Source organism: Lactuca serriola, chromosome 4 (genome assembly GCF_051521515.1).
Source record: "Lactuca serriola cultivar US96UC23 chromosome 4, Lser_US96UC23_V15, whole genome shotgun sequence".
Taxonomy (NCBI): Eukaryota; Viridiplantae; Streptophyta; class Magnoliopsida; order Asterales; family Asteraceae; genus Lactuca; species Lactuca serriola.
In genome coordinates, this window is record NC_136411.1 from 123,223,324 (window position 1) to 123,238,722 (window position 15,399).

A 15,399-nucleotide genomic window follows, 5' to 3' on the forward strand; every position below is an offset into this window, starting at 1 on the left:
ATAGATATCCTTTTAACAAAGATCGATATATATATATGAGCTTTTTGCTTTCAAACATTGTTGGGGAAGAAGGTTGAAACTTGCTCTTTGTGAAGGTAATTTTTTTTTCTTAATGTATTATCCTCTATATTCTTGATATTTTCCCACTTATTAAATCTTTTATCAAATTCTCACTTTTGGATATAGAGCTTCATGAGAGAATGCGTGACCTAAATCTTTTATCAAATTCTCACTTTTGGAGGTGGCCATAAGAAAAGGTAAGCAAAGGGTAATTTGGTATTTGTTGTTGTTATTGTGTATTACAATACTTCCATGTATATATGTATAAAGTTTGTTCTTTTTCAGATTTTCCTTTTACCATTGATTTCCTTATTGAGGCATTGTACATTGAAAATGTCAATTCTTACCTTTTGTTCATGTAGGATCCACCAGGAACAGGAAAAACACAAACAATTCTTGGGCTTCTTAGTGCCATATTACATACCAACTGAGTATCTAAGTCTCTTAGTAACTTTGTAAGACATTGATTACTTGAGGGTATTTTTAGTAACATTGTATGAGATTGATTACTTGAGGGTACTTATGGTATATAATATTATATTCTTTTGTTAACATGGTCCTTAGTGCAATGAATTATCTTTATTGTTTATGGTATTTTATTTTGTATTATGAGACTTTTAATGTGTTATTTAATTTGAAAATTAGTAAATCTATCAAAAAAGTATTTTATTCCTATTATGAGAAATTAAATGCAAATTTAATTTAAAAATTAATAAATATATAATTTTTTTAAACATTTAAATTTACGATACGCAAAAATGTGTGTCATTTTCATTTATGACATGGCCTTTCTTGACAGGGGCTTTCTTGATACGCATTGCGTGTCATTAACACGCGCGTCGTAAGGTTACGACACGCGAATGCGTGTCGTCTTCCTTTATGACAGGGCCTTCCTTGATACGCATTGTGTGTCGTAAACGTACGTCGTCTCTCTTTATGACAGGGCCTTACTTGACGCGCATTTGCGCATCGTCTGAGCCTTTTACGACGCGCAATGAGCGTCGTAAAAGGCTGTTTTTATAGTAGTGCCAAACTTCCATGGACATTGACAATGGTACATGGTAAAGGGAATTGGTTACCAAGCTGCCAAATTTACCTGAAAGATCTTCAGGTAAAGTCCACTATCAAATTCTGTTAAGTTTCTATTATGAGATTCTTATTACATGATGTGATTGGGTCACATATTGATGTTTTAAGAATCAAAGAAAAAGTGAAGAAGGAAGTATATGTTGATTCTGATCGCGAAGATGGATTTCGATCGCATGGTTCGGTGATCAGAATTTTGAGCTGTTACTTAGGAGTTATATAATATTGCTTAGGAATAGATAACAACAAGTTTTTCATATGCTTTTCCATTGTAAGGATAAGTTTTCCGCAAAGTTTTAAAATAAAATTTTTGGTTTTATTTATTCTAAGTATCCTTACAATGGCATTTGTAATGTTGTTTATATGATTCCATTGATAGCAATATTGGAAAGTGGATTTGATTCTTTCATTTGTGGTAGTGTCTAAATTTACCAAACAAAGAAAGATTCTCATCACCCAAGTTTCAGTTGGATAGAAACTTGGAATCATACAAGTTGTACAGTATGATGAATGAGAACTTTCAGCTTTGGAAAATTAAGACTAGTTCATTGTTCACATTTATATGTGAGTCAAGTGAAGAACTAAGGGATCGAGTACACATTCTTGTGCACTGATCAAGTCCACCACAAAAGATCTATAAGACTATTCATCATGATTTACTAAAGTTTAGTAAATATGGTTACACTTACAAGTTTAAGTGTAATTCTGATACATTGGAATAATTTCGATGTATGGCATAACGAATGAGAAGAATCAAATTAGGCAGAAGGATAAAAGTTTCTTAAATCTGAAAAGATGGAAGAGTACGTTAGTATAAAGTTGTATGATCATCTTAATGATATAGAAATCATATCACAATTAGTCCTCTAAGGAAATCTTAGTGCATTCTTGTGACTAAGAAGAGGAATCATGAATTGTTGAAATTGTTAAATCAAGAAGAGGAGTCATACTTCGTTCCAAAACAATTCTTAGAGTCATACTCCAAGGTTGTAACTTGAGTGACATATCTTAAAGATAGGCTTATAACACTTGTCAAATGTAATAGTAAAAGTATCCTACTCTTTTACATTTGAAATTGGTAAGTTGTGATGTTTTGGATAAAACAAAGACCAATTAAGACCAATTGTGTTAAGTGTTTATCTTGATAAAGAATCTAAACGATCTCTTGAATATTTCGCAAGTAAGTCATATGTGTCAAGAGGATAGTGGGAGTCGTAAAGATCCTGGAAGAATTTCAAGATCTAATCAAGAATAAAAACCTGTAGTTTAACATTAGCACACGACGTGAGGTTTATAACCTATAGTGTTGACATATTTCTATTTCTATGCCCATTCAAGTTAAAGTTGGCTTTGCACATGAGTTCTTAAAGTTCTCAATTGGTTGCATAACAACTTGGAAGCAAAGGCAGACCCTTGAGCTGCCAGGTGACAAGAAAATAAGATTGAGTTCAGTCCGTATGAGTTTGGATTTGTCATTATCCTTGTCTTGTGACTATGGTTTTGACAATTCACATGGATAAGAACACATACACCATAAAATCTAAGGGTCATAAGGTTTCTCTGCGATTCATGAAAATGATGGTGAGGAAACACTTCCACCAAGTAGATTTGAAGCAGATGGCAAAAGGTCTAAACAATTGAGACTATGATTATGGCATCCCTTTTCATAGTTCTGAAATTGTTTAGACACACATGTGAGCTATCTAAGATAAGGTGTATGATTTTGATAAAGTCTTATCAAGGCAACCTCGTCTCAGAAATCTGAACTTTGGTAAGAAAGTCAAACCTAGTGGGAGCATATGTGTTATTGCTAATAATCATCATCTTAGTGGGAGCATGATAATTATGATAAAGGTTGCAAGTTGGCAATTTTAATTATAGAAAACAAAAGTTTCAATTCGTGGAGTTGCAGGGGTTGAAAAGTTGTTTTGCTATAAATAAGGGAGAGGAAAGTATACTTCATCTCAATTATATAGGCTTAGATTGAGGTTTTAATCATCTTTAGTCAAGGATATATAAGAATTTTGTGTTGGAATGGCTCAACATAAGGAAATTCTATATATGGGTCTATTATTTGCATTCTAAAATTCGATTATGATTACGACATCCATTTTCTTAATCTGAATTATGAGAAATTGGCAAATAGAAATATTGTAGCAAAAGGACTGGTCTAGTATCATGTCTTTATTTCATACATCATGAATTGTGTCCCATATGCTTTGGATATAGGATCGATTGCATGTGCTATAATATTCATCCTTTCTAAAATTTTCCAAATGCATGGGGCATTAAGAAGGGAAAAGGTCTAGAATTGGATATGACTAAAATGATTAAGCAATTGTTGAGGACAATCTAAGGTTTACCAAAGATTGGTTGCTTAGGGACAGTTGGAAGTATAATGTTAATTTTTGGAAGGACCATATTGACATATTCTGAAAAGAGGCAACTCTTGTTCAGAAGTGATATTCAAAATGGGAATATGAGAAGGTGGAAGTTGTTCAATAAATTTGTGTAAGATTAGGAAAATTAATGCAAGAAGGATGTTTCCAAGGAGTTGATCGCCTTTGGAATGCTTTGTAATGTTTGTTTTCATGTCTCTGTGACTTTGTGCATAATCATTGCATGAGAATCAATGCATATAAGTTTAGAATCTAACAGATTTTAGTAAATGGCATGAGTTTGGAATTCTTGCATTTGCAGTAAGGAATTGGGAGTGTGAAATGAGAATCATTGAAATTATGTTCATTTGATCTAAGTTCACAAAGAAAAGGATCATAGACAAACATAGAGTTCATACTTGGTGTATGGCAAAGCTATTGTTTAGAAAAACATAGTGTACATGCTTGGAGCATGGGACACCTAGTGTTTTAATTCAAGTATAAAGTTGATAAAACCGAAACAATGAATAATGAGTAATCATTATGGTGATAAATAGAAAGTGTTTTATTTATATTCATAGGTATTGATACCAAATTAGATTCATTTATTCTTGTGTTTCAGTTTGCATGTTTTGACTTCCATAATAACTAGGTTATTCTTCCAGAATGACTTAGTTATTCAAACCATCCACAGTCGGTCATATGTTGGAAGTAGATATGAATCAAGACTGTCATGGGTTGGCTTGTTGAGGTCCAAGTTGGTGGACAAAGTTGTGCTACAACACTCATGAGTGCTCATAAGTTCTGAGTATTGTATTCAACCCGCGCTCATTGGAATCACTTCATGGATTTTATCACGAGTGATCATGAGATGATAATATCTTATATTCTTCAAACCTAGAGATATGAGTTGTTACTATGACTTGGTTATACATTGATTGCACGAAAATGAATTGGTACCTCGATTTTATAACACGTGCCTTTGTGTATGATTCAACAAGTAGTAGAACAATCCATATGAGTCGAAGTTTATCCATTCCTTTTACCTTCGGGATAAAAGCGATATCTGTGGGCCCCTCGATGATTTAATGATGACACATGTGAGTGATTGGCCAAGCCAGGACTGAATTGATTTGTTCAATTAGTTAGTCGTCATGAATCGGAAATAGGGAAACAACAAATGGAAAGAGATAATGATTTATAATCCATGTCTCAATCCATATGATATCTAGAATGGAGGAATATATGATCCCTTATCTAATGGACAAGTCATTCACAAAGTTCTGAGTTCGACAACGGCTTTAAGAGCTACGATTGCCAGTTAGGTTTTGAAGTCGTACTCAATAATAGTTTTAGACTTATCCAAGTGGGAGACTGTTGGATTAATGTCTAAGCCCATAACTATATTTGGTATGTACTTGACTCGACTCGGCATGGTCCATTTGGGTTGCACTTCACCGACACAATTTATATGGTTAGTCTTTTGAGAATAGTATATTTATGATTTATATGAATATATTATAAGTTCTAATATATTAATATGGAATCATATTATTTAATTAGTATTGATCAAGAATTAATTTATAATTAATTAAGTGATCAAAAGGAACTAATTAAATATGGACTCTTAGATATATATGTAATGGGCCAAGTTCATTTAGGTTCGGCTAAGCTATCATGGATAGTCCATGGAGCTTTAACCCATGGATCCTAGGAAATGAAAGGTCATGGGTATTAGGGTTTAACCCTAATCCTCCACTCTATATAAAGGGTCCTATGGTTCATGAAATTGGGCTAGTGGCTACTGTGGATACACTAAACAGAGAAACAACCAATTTCATAAGTGTGAGCCAAGTATCCATATTATCAAAAGTTTTTCCAAGGTGTTTTGGTGATTAGTGATTCCACTTGAGGCTTCCACACTATTGGGGCTAAGCTCTTAAAGATTGAGGACATCAAGCTACATCAACAGGTATGTTATCTAACTAGAACTTTGTAGTATAGGTCCTTCATAATATGTTAGTTACGATGAAACCTTGGAATATCTAATATTTGCATGTATAATAGAGAAAATATAGATCCAAGGTTTATAGGGTTGCATGTACACCATAGGAGTGTTAGAATGCTCAAAACCCAACATTATGTTCTTCCTATTTTCCATGTTCAGAGGAATGAGAGAGAAAGCATGTGATTATCAGAGTTGGGATGTAGACCCAGCAGGGGGCCAGATGATTGTGGTTTTTGGCGGCAATATGGGAATGTACAAGAGGATTCTTGTTGTATGGTTGACTTGAGATAAGATCAAGGGTCTTATTTCTTTGGATATATGTAGGTCATGTGATATTTGATGGTTTTAGCCTTTTAGGTGATTAGGGAAGGGAATCGAGAGCGACAACTTTTGTTGTCTTTGATGTATCCCAACTATGAGGATGTTTCCCCTCGTATTTATGAATGATTCTCACAAAGAATTGATAGGCAAGGTGTGTGGTAGTTCAATTGTTTCTAGATAGAGAATCAGTGTTATGAATAAACTGTTAGAGTTATTGATTGCGCATCTGCATGGGATTCTTGATGTTAGAGGCGGTTATGATTGGGAGTTTCTAAGGTATCCATCTGAGATTCAGTATCTCTTTGAGTTTACTTGGTCTTTATTTAGAAGATCATCTTGTGATGTGTTATACAATCCATGGGTATGGGATGCTATGTATTTGGTTGATTCGGTTTGAGATTTGGTTTGTTTGCAACATCAGTTAGTGGTAATTCGATCCCTAAGCAGGAGAGAACTAGGTATTCTGCTTGGAGGATCATCGATTTGTTCGAGGTTCAGATTTCGGAAGAAATGGTTCGTAGGAATTTATGATTTGGATATGTGAGGCTTTGGCTCAAGATTTGGTCAAGTCGGGGGTGCGGACCAAGTTGTCATCAGATGTATGTGCTCCAGAATGCATGAGTTGTCTTGCGGTAGGAAGCAGTTGGTCAAGGAGCTCATTGTATCCAGTTGTTCCTTTGAGATGCCGATGCAAGAGGCATTTAGGTCGCTCAGGTTAAGCATCGGTTGTGGATGGATTTGTTAGCTCATTGTATAGATTGATATCTATTGTCTAGGATAGGCAGATGCTGATCGGTTAATCAACTTCAAATTTTGGTATGTATTGATCCACATGGGCTTTGTTCAGTACTGTATTGGATTAGTGAATAAGTTGTCAATTCATTCTTGATCATTGGGCATTTCGTTCATCGTCAATAGCTGAGTTTCTTCAAAAATTTCGAGTTGTGTCAGTGGAAGTCAATGGATGCGTCAACCTATTATCAAAATCTAAACATTGTATCTTTTGGTTTTTGAGTAAGGGTACCCTCAAATATTGATTATGGAAGTATTTTTCATAGCAGACTCGACTTTGGCAGCTATCCTTGGTTACTGGGAGTTCAAATGTCGGAGCAGCGTTGTTTAGTTTTTTAGGCGTGGCTTTGGATGTTCTCATAATCCAATTTTGGCATGTCGTGTCGACAAGGTTGCATTTTGGATTGATTCGACCAGGGTTTTAGCAACATTTCTGATAACTTTGGAAGTTTTATTGAGCTAGTTGCGTAATGGTGGAATATGTTCAGTTTCAGTCGAGGGGTAGGATCTTGTTGAGGATGTTGCTATTAATGATTGAAGTTCGTCATTTCGTTAGATCTACTAGTACTTGATGCTTTGGGTAAGGTTATGAGGAAAAATATTGTAGTTAATCTGGGGTTGGTTATGGGTTCTCTTAAAGGTGTGGATCGTGGTAAGTTCATTAGATATTATCATGAGGGGTGTATGTGGACTGAGTATGTTGGCATGAGAACACTTAGCTCAGGCTATTGGCATGGTTATAATTTGGTTTATAGCTCTTGAATTAGAACAAGAGTGCAACCACCCATCTCATTCAATGGTTGTGTATGACCATGTTGTCGACTAGTTTTGTGTTGGTAATAACATGTGATGTGAAAGGAGTTGTGCGTGATAAAAGGGTATAAGCCATGTTGTGTTTGGTTTTTTTAGAAGGATGTTTATTGGGTTCCTACAAGTCGGTGGGTAATGGTTATGTATATTTAGGTCCCTGAGGTGCTGGTCGTGAGTCTTCAAGCCAATGATGGAATGATGGAAAGATCAGCGTAGTACCATGATCTTATCTTTTTTAATGGTTAGAAGGTGTCACAATGTATCGTGAACCAGTGGTTGTATGATTCATATGGGCGGGACCCAATAGTCATTTGATTGAGACTCTTAGGTCTTGGATCGTTAGTCTTATTGGCATGGTTGGGTGTCAATGCATTTTTGGGAGTTGGGAGTCTCAGTGACCATCTGGTTTGGATCATGTGGATAGTAAAAGTTTGTTGGGGGGGGGGGGGGGGTATTAGTTGTGCATTAAAGTCTCTTTCTGAATGGTTTCATTTGTTGGTCTCTACTTACTTATGGGTTATTATTAGGAAGCGGGGTTACCAAAGATGGGTTTAGGATCTGAAAATTTGGCTCATGAGGATCGTTGATAATGTTTCGAATGAACTGTCAAGTGGTTGTACACCTGAGCTGATGAGGGTTTAGGATGCAACATGAGACTCTTGGATTGACCATCATTATGCCCGTGGGAGCAGCAGGTTGGTGATGACTTGTCAGGAAGTCAAGTGTGTGTTTTAGGATTTTGGGAACAATTATCAGGAAGTCAAGTGTGTGTCCCATATGGGATTAGTTGAAATTCATGATCGGTATGTTTTGAGTTTCAATTATGCATGGTTTGGTGGTGCTCCTAGTCATGGACTAGAGATAGATACGATGAATGGATGATCATCAGTTTTAGGGTATGGTATCTGAAATTTAGACTGATGGGTCCTGATTTTGGGTGCTTATTGATGACTTTAGTTGTAGTTTCAGTTTAGAGAGTTCCGGGTTTGAGTGGTTCTCACTGGAAATTTGGTCTTACAGTAGGGAGGAGAAAGATAGTGGTTATGGTTGAGTATTTTCAAGAATATTAGGTATTTTGTTGGCAACTGTGGGTTTCCAAGTGATCTCTCGATTTTTCTATATAGATGTTTGGATTTCGAAGTGGTTAGAGGGAGCTTATGGATTATGTTGGCGTTGTTTTTAGAGATTCTAACCAAAGCGATTTCGAGGCTGAAATCCAGTTTAAGTGGGGGAGAGATATACCATCTTGTTTTGAGATTCTTATTTCGAGAATAAATGGATAAATAAAAGTCATTGGGCTTCAATGGAATAAGGTTTAGACCATTTTGGATGTTGATAATATTGGTTAGGTGATATAAGCCCTTGGCTTGTGTTTTGGAGCTAAGGGGTAAAATGGGAAAATTTATATGTTAGGCTTCTTGCATGGATTATGATTTTTAGTTGGACATGTTTTAAGCCAATATTAACTATATAGAAGTGTGGGGCTCGTCAATACCTTTCCGTGGATATAAATATCATCGAAAACATAGTTGAAACGAAGAAGTTATGGTTGTTTAAAGTTGAGGTGCTTTTGGGTGAAAGTCGCGGCCACACCGTTGAGATCAGTAAAGCCCAAGACCATGATTTTTAGGGTTTTCAACGTATTTCATCTTAATTTTCTTTATTTTTGGGCATTTTATCAGCCTCCGTCATCTCTAAAACCTATTGGGAGAAACCCTAGCCTCCACCTTCAAGATTTGAACTTCTACTCTCATCTTTTTCCTCTTTTAGATGCTTATTATGATATTTTGATGGAGTTTGAAGATCAAGAAGGTTCTTTTGATTGTAAGGAAATTTGTTTCAAGTTTTTATCCATCAAAGGCACTACATTTCTAGACTATTGTAAGTATAAAGTTCCAAACTTGCTATCTAGTTCATTAGATCTTTTCATTTGGGGTTTTTGACACTCTTGGTCCATTTTGTGGGTGATCTTGGATTTGAGGGGACTCCAACATCTTTTGATCAATTTGTTATGTTTCTTGGACCCCATGGACTAGGAAATTTATGATCTTTTGCCTTCCCTTTTATCCATGCAAGTTATCTTGGTCCTTTAGGCCATTTTGGTGTATTAAAGATTAGATGTTGAATGATTAGGGCATTATTATGGATAAAGTTGGAAACTTTATCCCTCTAGACATCTTTTTGATTCAGATCTGGAAGTGGGAGACTTGGACTTAATGGATTAAGTTGGGAAAGATGTAGTTTTGGGTCCCTTTGAGACTTAAACTCTAGATCTTGGTGGTTTGGACCTTCCTAATAAATAAAGTTAGAAATTATCCATTAAGATCTTGGAAAGAATCAGATATGAGCTTTTGAAATCTTGGAATCCGAAGAAAATGGATTAAGCTTGTTTGAGATGTTCAGACCAGTCCCGACTACATGGCCTTTGGCTGCCACGGCGTGGCGACTTAGGGATTAGCAATTATTTTGGCATTTTGTACCCATGACGTGGCCAAGGAAAGACACGACATGGATGGTTGCTGATTGGCAATTTTGACTTTGTCTTCGACTGTTGACTTGTTAATCAAACTTGGGTAGATTCGAGTATTTGACTAAGGATTAGTCTCGATTTGGATTTAGGAAGTTTAGGTTGGCTGTGTTGATGGTTAGGTAGTTGTTGGGATTCTGTGGAGTAGTTCAGGCGAGTCTCTTCACTGTACTCGTGGGTCAAAGGAACCAATTTCAGCCTACTGGATTATGTTTATAGGATGATAGTTGTCTTTGTGACACTTTCTGATATGCCTATATGTGCTTGTTGTCTTTGTGACTCATGAGAATATGCTTGTATGCTTATGTATGTGGGGTGAAATAGACCCGGGGGTAGCTACGGACCCGACACAGCTACATGTTGTTATATGTACTCATTATGGACTCGAGGTTGATATGGACCAAGGGTTGTTATGGCCCCGACATAGCTACATGTTGTTATATGGAGTCATTATGGACTTAGGGTTGATATGGACTCGAGGGTTGTTACGAACCTGACACCGCTATGTGCTGTTATATTTATATATATGTGGCATGTGGTATTTTGGGGACCTCACTAAGCATTGTGCTTACGGTTTATGTTTAAAATTCTTTTCAGGTAATTCTAGTTTCGAAAGGAAGGGCTCGACTTGATCGCGCTTCATCCCTTGGAGATTATTCCGCAATTATCATTTATGATTTTACTCTGATGTTTTTAGAACACTTTTACTCTTATCGTCTTTCGGAATAATGAATGAATGGTTTGGAATTAATTAAAAATCAAAATTTTACTCAGTATTTTTTGGATGTTACTCGAGGAGTTATGGGAAGGAAAACAAGCTATATACTCCAAATAGGTCTATAAAGTTAAATACAAACTAATTGGAGAAGTTGAACGTTACAAGGTGAGACTAGTCACTAAAGGATTTACTCAAATAAAACTCCAAATAGTCTGTAGGCCGGTGCAGCATCGATTACCATAAAACACTTGCCCCGGTAGCCAAACTCATCACTGTCAGGAGCTTACTTACTATGGGTGTCATGAAAAATTGGATAATACACCAATTACGTGTAAATAATGCCTTCTTGCATGGAGAGATTGATGAAAATGTGTACATGAAGATACCCCAAGGTTTCTGTAAGCAGGAAGAGACGAGAGTGTGAAAACTAAGAAAGTCCTTGTATGGCTTGAAGAAAGCCTCACAAAATTGGTACCAAAAATTCATGGTGACACTAGTTAAAATGGGTTTTAAGCAAACCAAGATGGGTCATTCTCTCTTCATCTACAAAAATCGTAACACTCACATAATGGCTCTTATATATGTTAATGATGTAGTCATTGCAGGAAACAATCTCGAAAATATTCAAAAAACAAAAGACTACATTGATGAAAGGTTTACTATTAAAGATCTCGGGAGTTTAAAGTACTTTCTGGGAATTGAGGTTGCTCGAACTCGAGAAGGACTTGTTCTCACACAAAGAAAATACATTCCAGAATTTCTAGATGATTGTGGGTTACAAGAATGTCAACCGTTCTGTTTCCCAATGGAATAAGGATTAAAATTAGATAAAGACAGTGGTGTACCAAAGGTAGATATGAGTCGATACAAGTTGGACATTCACAATCTCTATGCTCCAACTTGAGGGGGAGTAATTGAATCCTTGATTCTCTCGTGTATATTTGTCCATATATTTCCTTTCCTTATTGTTCGTGTATATATTTTCTTTTCCTTCTGTATTTCTTGTATATATTACTCGCAATTAACAGAATGTTGAACATGTTCTACCAATTCTTTATAACATTGTTAAGTTTGTAAACACCAAATAACTTTCGATGCGATAAACATATAATTCTAAGGGTTATCTAAATCAATCGTGGGATATTATTGATTATGTGATTAACTAACAATCACCCCGACATAGAATTAGACTTACTCCAACCTGATGATATTGACTTCGTCAATTCGATTAGGAATATGGATGTGTATATAAGGCATGTATGGTCCATCTGTTGGCAGCGACTGTATTTTTTTAATTACTAGACCACCCTTGAGATGAGATACAATTATGGTTTTGTGGTTGTCAAGCTTGGTGTTTGTCCTTCAATGATAGTAAATTTCTCATCACTTCAAATGGTTGTTCGTATTCAGCATGAGCTGGCACATGATGCACAACCTCTCTCTCTCTCTCTCTCTCTCTCTCTCTCTCTCTCTCTCTCTTTCTCTCTCTCTCTCTCTCTCTCTCTCTCTCTCTCTCTCTCTCTCTCTCTATATATATATATATATATATATATATATATATATATATATATATATATATATATATATATATATATAATCGTTTGTTGATTCATCAAACGTCATATACGCTACACAAAAATGTCATATACATGCCCATCATGAACAAGTTGTGTTTCGTACCATGTGTCTAGATGACCGACTATAATATGCAATAATTTACAAACTAATTGCTTCCGGTACAACACACCAAATTTCTGTCAGACTAAGTTTTCCCATAAAATCAACTTGCAATGAGAGTAGCATATTGATATGTAACTAGTCGGGTAACAACACTTTGCACAACACGGTCCACCAAAAAAACTACACAATATTCGGAGACATGTTTCTAACGTTGACAAAATAATGGATAATGGACATAACTATCATCAATATCTGCATAACGTCTAGGACATTGGAACAAATATATTTATTATATAATTGTTATGGATAGTGAGCATAACAACATCTAGAACATTGGAAAGAAAAACATATTTGATTAATCCGTAACCTTGAATTGGAAGATAACAAGTTAACCAACCACAAAAATTGATCATTGGTAAAATTTATATCAAAACATGTAATCCGACGTCATATACTACATATAACCAGGGGCGGATTTAGAGGGTTCCGGGATGGCACTGGCAACCCCTAAATTTTCCGGCCGCAGTGGAAAAAATTTCGAAATTTTTTAAAAATTTTATTTTTTCTACTATCGTGCAACCCCTAACCTTCCCGTGCAACCTCTACTATGAAATTCTGCGTCCGCCCCTGCATATAACTGTTGATTCACTTCCATTATCATCCATACAAACAAATGGCTAGAAAATTGATTAAATAAGCTCATTTTGAATAACAAAATGGTGTATACATATTGATAGTAAAACCATCAACCCATATATATAGAAAAAAAAAATCTTAGATGTTTTCGTCCAAAATACTAATCTGCAATGAATGATAGTCCGAAATGTATGATGATTCACTCCAAAATGTATATTTTACTCCAACATATTATATTTCAAATTACTTTATATAATGTCTCAACGGTTTTATGACAATCCAAAATAATCCGACATGCTACATTTCGGTCCTTGTCCAAAGGCGGCTAAGCCCTTTCCAGCAACGTGGAAGAGGATTTTTTATAATTCGTTAAAACTCATTCATTTCATGTTATTACCTTATTTCTAAAGTCATTTTTGTGAAGTATTTTGAGGTCAACTAAACGACTACAATCAGCATAATGCCAACCATGCAGAAGTCCCCACTTCCCACTTCATTAATTGCGATTTCTACTTGATCCCCAAATTCTTTGTACTCCAACTTGCCTTTTCTTTTGTTTCTGCCCTTTTCATTTTCATTATCCTTCTATCTCCATATTTCGTTTGTCCTCTTCTTATAAATCATTATTAAATATAAAGACTAAAACTTTAACTTATACTGTATAATATTTTGCAGCCTTGAATCAAATTGGTTTGGTTTCACAATTCCAAATATTGATTGTCATGATCGATCATTTTTTTGTAGATATCTTTTTTATTTTTTTTGTAAAGATGTTTTGGAAAATATATAACTTTAACGGCTAATTTGTGTTTAGAATAAAATACAGTTTTAGTCCCTATAGTTCGGCCAAAATGGTACTTTTGGTCATAGTATTGATTTTTTGTCATTGGTAGTCCTTGTGGTGGGTTTTGGTAACACCGTTGGTCAGTGAGATTTAACCCCATTTGTTTATTCAGTTAAATATTGAACGTACAACACCTCAAAGCATTAGAAGACCTGGTCCACTTCTATTATTTTATGTTTTTTTATTCTCTGTTTAGTTATTTCCTTAGTCAAAACTGTTTAGAAGTTATTTTCAGTTTCCTAGCTTGTTGATCCATGTTCCTTGTAGTGTCTATAAGACGTGTGATAATTTCCTTTTGTATTCAAGTCTTCAGAGAATAATACACATCAGTTGTGTGTAACCAAAACTTCCTCTGTATTTTGCTTTGCCTAATCTGTTGTGTGCAAGTGTGTGTGTGTGTGTGTCTAATAGGCCCAAGGTTAACAATCTGGTATCAGAGCTTCCAGGTTTATGGCGGAATTACAGGTGGCCGGTGGTGTGAAGAAACTTAATCATCACAATTACAACACATGGTCTACTTGCATAATGTCCTACACGCAAGGTCAAGATCTGTGGGAAGTTGTGAAGGGATCAGAGACGAAACAACCTGAGGCTGAAGACAACAATGGTGTTCTACGTAAGTGGAAGATCAAGGCAGGCAAAGCTCTATTTGTGTTGAAGACAACAGTAGAAGAAGAAGTTCTAGAGCACATAAAGGACGTGCAACACCGAATGAAGCCTAGGAAACTTTGCTTAGTTTGTTTTCTAAGAAGAACGACACAAAACTCCAAATGCTTGAGAATGATCTGTTGTCTGTATCACAAAAGGATTTATCAATTTCTCAATATTTTCATAAGGTGAAAGCTAGGTGCAGGGAAATTGGAGAATTAGATCCTGAAGGTCCGATTGGTGAATCTCGGATGAAAAGAATCATCATTCATGGCTTAAAACCTGAATTCAGGAGTTTTGTGGAAGCGATCCAAGGGTGGCCTACTCAACCGTCCTTAGTAGAGTTTGAAAACTTTTTGACTGCTCAAGAAACCCTAGCCAAGCAGTTAGGGGGAGGTGTTGAGAAGACCACAGAAGAAGCACTGTATGCTGATAGAAGTCGAAACAAGTATAAGGGAGGTTCAAGTCAAAATGTCAAACGTAATGAAGATAAGAATAAAGGGTCTGACTCTGGAAGCAAGAATCGTGATCATGATAAAAGAGATAAGCATAAGGGGCGTTATCACAACAAACGGTCTTCTTTCAAGTGCTATAATTATGGAGAGAAGGGTCATATAGCCAGAAACTGTCCCGCAAGGTCTAATGAAGAAGGAAATACAGCGGCTACTCAAGAAGAAGATGTCTGGGATGCAAAAGCTCTAATAGCCTATATAGATGAAGCCAAAGCATACACAACAACTACTGAAGGTGAACGAAATAAAATAGATGAATGGATCGTTGACTCGGGATGTTCTAATCACATGACAGGAGAAAAGAAAAGATTACAAGATCCAGTCAAATATGAAGGGAGTAGAGTGGTGGTCATTGCTGATAATTCTAAGCTTCCTATTG